Source organism: Triticum aestivum, chromosome 4A (assembly GCF_018294505.1).
Source record: "Triticum aestivum cultivar Chinese Spring chromosome 4A, IWGSC CS RefSeq v2.1, whole genome shotgun sequence".
Taxonomy (NCBI): Eukaryota; Viridiplantae; Streptophyta; class Magnoliopsida; order Poales; family Poaceae; genus Triticum; species Triticum aestivum.
In genome coordinates this window covers 12556665-12563133 of record NC_057803.1, presented here as the reverse complement: position 1 = coordinate 12563133, position 6469 = coordinate 12556665, and positions in this window count along the sequence as shown.

Below are 6469 nucleotides of genomic sequence, written 5' to 3'. Positions count from 1 at the left end.
GGGTTACATAACCGCTTGACTCAGCTGGGAGTTAATCTCCCGGATGATGCGGTCATTGACAGAATCCTCCAGTCGCTTCCACCGAGCTACAAGAGCTTTGTGATGAACTTCAATATGCAGGGGATGGAAAAGACCATTCCTGAAGTATTTGCTATGCTGAAATCAGCAGAGGTAGAAGTCAGAAAGGAACATCAAGTGTTGATGGTCAATAAAACCACTAAGTTCAAGAAGGGCAAGGGTAAAAAGAACTTCAAGAAGGACGGCAAGGTAGTTGCCGCGCCCAGCAAGCAAGCTGTCGGGAAGAAGCCAAAGAATGGACCCAAGCCCGAGACTGAGTGTTTTTATTGCAAGAAAGTGGTCACTGGAAGCGGAACTGCCCCAAATACTTAGCGGACAAGAAGGCCGGCAAAACCAAAGGTATATTTGATATACATGTAATTGATGTGTACCTTACCAGTAATCGTAGTAACTCCTGGGTATTTGATACCGGTGCCGTTGCTCATATTTGTAACACACAACAGGAGCTGCGGAATAAACGGAGACTGGCGAAGGACAAGGTGACGATGCGCGTCGGGAATGGTTCCAAGGTCGATGTGATAGCCGTCGGCACGCTACCTCTACATTTACCTACGGGATTAGTTTTGAACCTCAATAATTGTTATTTTGTGCCAAGTTTGAGCATGAACATTGTATCAGGATCTCGTTTAATTCGAGATGGCTACTCATTTAAATCCGAGAATAATGGTTGTTCTATTTATATGAGAGATATGTTTTATGGTCATGCTCCGATGGTGAATGGTTTATTCTTTATGAATCTCGAGCGTAATGCTACACATATTCATAGTGTAAGTACCAAAAGATGTAAGATTGATAGTGATAGTCCCACATACTTGTGGCACTGCCGCCTCGGTCACATAGGTGTCAAACGCATGAAGAAGCTCCATGCTGATGGACTTTTAGAGTCTCTTGATTACGAATCATTTGACACGTGCGAACCATGCCTCATGGGTAAAATGACCAAGACTCCATTCTCAGGAACAATGGAGAGAGCAACCAACTTGTTGGAAATCATACATACTGATGTGTGTGGTCCAATGAGTGTTGAGGCTCGCGGTGGCTATCGTTATGTTCTCACCCTCACTGATGACTTAAGTAGATATGGGTATGTCTACTTAATGAAACACAAGTCTGAGACCTTTGAAAAGTTCAAGGAATTTCAGAGTGAAGTTGAGAATCAACGTGACAGGAAAATCAAGTTTCTACGATCAGATCGTGGAGGAGAATACTTGAGTCACGAGTTTGGTACACACTTAAGAAAATGTGGAATAGTTTCACAACTCACGCCGCCTGGAACACCTCAGCGTAATGGTGTGTCCGAACGTCGTAATCGCACTCTATTAGATATGGTGCGATCTATGATGTCTCTTGCCGATTTACCACTATCTTTTTGGGGCTATGCTTTAGAGACTGCCGCATTCACTTTAAATAGGGCCCCGTCGAAATCCGTTGAGACGACACCGTATGAATTATGGTTTGGGAAGAAACCTAAGCTGTCATTTCTAAAAGTTTGGGGATGCGATGCTTATGTCAGGAAACTTCAACCTGAAAAACTCGAACCCAAATCGGAAAAATGCGTCTTCATAGGATACCCTAAAGAAACTGTTGGGTATATCTTCTACCTCAGATCCGAAGGCAAGATCTTTGTTGCCAAGAATGGGTCCTTTCTGGAGAAAGAGTTTCTCTCGAAAGAAGTAAGTGGGAGGAAAGTAGAGCTTGATGAAGTATTACCTCTTGAACCGGAAAATGGCGCAACTCAAGAAAATGTTCCTGAGGTGCCTGCACCGACTAGAGAGGAAGTTAATGATAATGATCAAGATACTTCTGATCAAGCTCCTACTGAAATTCGAAGGTCCACGAGGACACGTTCCGCACCAGAGTGGTACGGCAACCCTGTCTTGGAAATCATGTTGTTAGACAACGGTGAACCTTCGAACTATGAAGAAGCGATGGCGGGTCCGGATTCCGACAAATGGCTAGAAGCCATGAAATCCGAGATAGGATCCATGTATGAAAACGAAGTATGGACTTTGACTGACTTGCCCGTAGAACGGCGAGCCATAGAAAATAAATGGATCTTTAAGAAGAAGACAGACGCGGATGGTAATGTGACCATCTATAAAGCTCGGCTTGTCTCTAAGGGTTATCGACAAGTTCAAGGGGTTGACTACGATGAGACTTTCTCACCGGTAGCGAAGCTGAAGTCCGTCCGAATCATGTTAGCAATTGCCGCATTTTATGATTATGAAATTTGGCAAATGGACGTCAAAACGGCATTCCTTAATGGTTTCCTTAAGGAAGAATTGTATATGATGCAGCCGGAAGGTTTTGTCGATCCTAAAAATGCTGACAAGGTGTGCAAGCTCCAACGCTCGATTTATGGGCTGGTGCAAGCATCTCGGAGTTGGAACATTCGTTTTGATGAGATGATCAAAGCGTTTGGGTTTACACAGACTTATGGAGAAGCCTGTGTTTACAAGAAAGTGAGTGGGAGCTCTATAGCATTTCTCATACTATATGTAGATGACATACTTTTGATGGGAAATGATATAGAACTTTTGGACGGCATTAAGGCCTACTTGAATAAGAGTTTTTCAATGAAGGACCTTGGAGAAGCTGCTTATATATTAGGCATCAAGATCTATAGGGATAGATCAAGACGCCTCATAGGTCTTTCACAAAGCACATATCTTGATAAGATTTTGAAGAAGTTCAAAATGGATCAGTCCAAGAAAGGGTTCTTGCCTGTTTTGCAAGGTGTGAAATTGAGCTCAGCTCAATGTCCGACCACGGCAGAAGATATAGAAGAGATGAGCGTCATCCCCTATGCCTTAGCCATAGGTTCTATTATGTATGCCATGCTGTGTACCAGACCTGATGTTAACCTTGCCGTAAGTTTGGTAGGAAGGTACCAAAGTAATCCTGGCAAGGAACACTGGACAGCGGTCAAGAATATCCTGAAGTACCTGAAAAGGACTAAGGAAATGTTTCTCGTTTATGGAGGTGACGAAGAGCTCGTCGTAAAAGGTTACGTCGACGCTAGCTTCGACACAGATCTGGATGACTCTAAGTCACAAACCGGATACGTGTATATTTTGAATGGTGGGGCAGTAAGCTGGTGCAGTTGCAAGCAGAGCGTCGTGGCGGGATCTACATGTGAAGCGGAGTACATGGCAGCCTCGGAGGCAGCACATGAAGCAATATGGGTGAAGGAGTTCATCACCGACCTAGGAGTCATACCCAATGCGTCGGGGCCGATCAAGCTCTTCTGTGACAACACTGGAGCTATTGCACTTGCCAAGGAGCCCAGGTTTCACAAGAAGACAAGGCACATCAAGCGTCGCTTCAACTCCATTCGTGAAAATGTTCAAGATGGAGACATAGAGATTTGTAAAGTACATACGGACCAGAATGTAGCAGATCCGTTGACTAAACCTCTCCCAAGAGCAAAACATGATCAACACCAGAATTCCATGGGTGTTCGATTCATCACAATGTAACTAGATTATTGACTCTAGTGCAAGTGGGAGACTGTTGGAAATATGCCCTAGAGGCAATAATAAAAGCATTATTATTATATTTCTTTGTTCATGATAATTGTCTTTATTCATGCTATAATTGTGTTATCCGGAAATCGTAATACATGTGTGAATAACAGACACCAACATGTCCCTAGTAAGCCTCTAGTTGACTAGCTCGTTGATCAATAGATAGTCATGGTTTCCTGGCTATGGACATTGGATGTCATTGATAACGGGATCACATCATTAGGATAATGATGTGATGGACAAGACCCAATCCTAAACATAGCACAAGATCGTATAGTTCGTTTGCTAGAGTTTTTGCAATGTCAAAGTATCTCTTCCTTCGACCATGAGATCGTATAACTCCTGGATACCGTATGAGTGCTTTGGGTGTATCAAACGTCACAACGTAACTGGGTGACTATAAAGGTACACTACAGGTATCTCCGAAAGTATCTATTGTTTTATATGGATCGAGACTGGGATTTGTCACTCCGTATGACGGAGAGATATCACTGGGCCCACTCAGTAATGCATCATCATAATGAGCTCAAAGTGACCAAGTGTTTGGTCACGGGATCATGCATTACGGTACGAGTAAAGTGACTTGCCGGTAACAAGATTGAATGAGGTATTGGGATACCGACGATCGAATCTCGGGCAAGTAACATATCGATTGGCAAAGGGAATTGCATACGGGGTTGATTAAATCCTCGACATCGTGGTTCATCCGATGAGATCATCGTGGAGCATGTGGGAGCCAACATGGGTATCCAGATCCCGCTGTTGGTTATTGACCGGAGAGTGATCTCGGTCATGTCTACATGTCTCCCGAACCCGTAGGGTCTACACACTTAAGGTTCAGTTACGCTAGGGTTGTAGGGATATGTATATGCAGTAACCCGAATGTTGTTCGGAGTCCCGGATGAGATCCCGGACGTCACGAGGAGTTCCGGAATGGTCCGGAGGTAAAGATTTATATATGGGAAGTCCTGTTTCGGGCATCGGGACAAGTTTCGGGGTTATCGGTATTGTACCGGGACCACCGGAGGGGTCCCGGGGGCCCACCGGGTGGGGCCACCCATCCCCGGGGGCCACATGGGCTGTAGGGGGTGCGCCTTGGCCTGCTTGGGCCAAGGGCACCAGCCCCACATAGGCCCATGCGCCTAGGGTTTAAGGGGGAAAGAGTCCTAGGAGGGTAAGGCACCTCCTAGGTGCCTTGGAGGGGAGGGAAACCCCCCTTGGCCGCCGCACCCCCTAGGAGATTGGATCTCCTAGGGCCGGCCACCCCCCCTTGGCACCCCTATATATAGTGGGGGAGAGGAGGGACTTCATACCTTGAGTCCTTGGCCTTTGGTTGCCTCCTTCTCCCTCCCCAACACCTCCTCCACCTCCTTATTGCTTAGCGAAGCTCTGCCGGAGTACTGCAGCTCCATCAACACCACGCCGTCGTGCTGCTGCTGGTGCCATCTCCCTCAACCTCTCCTCCCTCCCTTGCTGGATCAAGAAGGAGGAGACGTGGCTGTTCCGTACGTGTGTTGAACGCGGAGGTGCCGTCCGTTCGGTGCTAGGATCTCCGGTGATCCGAATCACGTCGTGTTCGACTACATCATCCCCGTTCTTTGAACGCTTCCGCTCGCGATCTACAAGGTATGTAGATGCATCTATTCACTCGTTGCTAGATGAACTCCTAGATGATCTTGGTGAAACGAGTAGGAAAATTTTTATTTTCTGCAACGTTACCCAACAACTCCTTCGTAAAGAAATTCTTCTTCTACCATCTAGTCTTACCGGTATTTCTCATGGGGATAATGATTGTGGTGGTCCAATATTGACTAATGTTTATAACCAAGTGCATGAGCTCTATGATGATGCAGATGAAAACAGCGCAGAAAATGGTGCACAACCCATCCAACATGGCAAAGAAAATATGCAAAATACGCCATATTTCATGTGTCCAGGGCTGGGGGACAGATCTTCCTCGGGATCTGTTCCACTGCAGCCTGCCAGCCGATCTTCCTCGGGATCGGAGTTGCATGGGAGCAGCGCTGCACGGAATTCCGCGTCGCCCGACAGCCAACTCCGCGGCGGGCCAGCATCTGCCACCCGACGCATTACGACGGGCCCGGGTGATCAACCCCGCCTCCACCACTCGGACGCCTCCGCGCGGCGGCCCGAGACTCGCTGGGCCACTGATGGGCCCCGCCACTACGTGCGCCGCCAGCCGACTGGCGGGGAGGCAGGCGTGTCTCCCGATGCAGATTCGGCCCCGTCCATTGGCGCGCCTTCCAGGGTCAACCCGGCCCCATCCGCTGGCGTGCGATCTGATGATGTCGCGTCGGCTGTCTCCCGCAGCTCTGAATTGTCTGTGCCTGATTCCACCGCATCTTCCCCATCTCCAGCCCGTGTCGGTACAGAGGATCCGACTGGCTTGGTTGGCAGCGAGGCGGGGAATGCCACAGGATCCTCCTCGGATTCTGCTGCCCCTGACGCTGCAGCATCAGGATCTTCTGCACCAACACCTGTTGCTGCCCCACGGACACGTCTTCAAAAAGGGGTAATAAAGCAAATTAATTACAAACAGTTGACAAAGTTCAGTCTAATGTGCTCCACAGATGAACCAAGTACTCTTAGCGAGGCACTTAGCGACAACAATTGGAAGGCAGCCATGGAAGAAGAACACATGGCACTCCTCAAAAATAAAACGTGGCATCTGATTCCCCCACGGCATGGTAAAAATTTGATTGATTGCAAGTGGGTCTTTAGAATCAAAAAGAAGGCTGATGGAACCATTGATCGCTACAAAGCCAGACTAGTTGCAAAGGGTTTCAAACAACGGTATGGTATAGACTATGAGGATACCTTTAGTCCAGTTGTTAAAGCTGCAA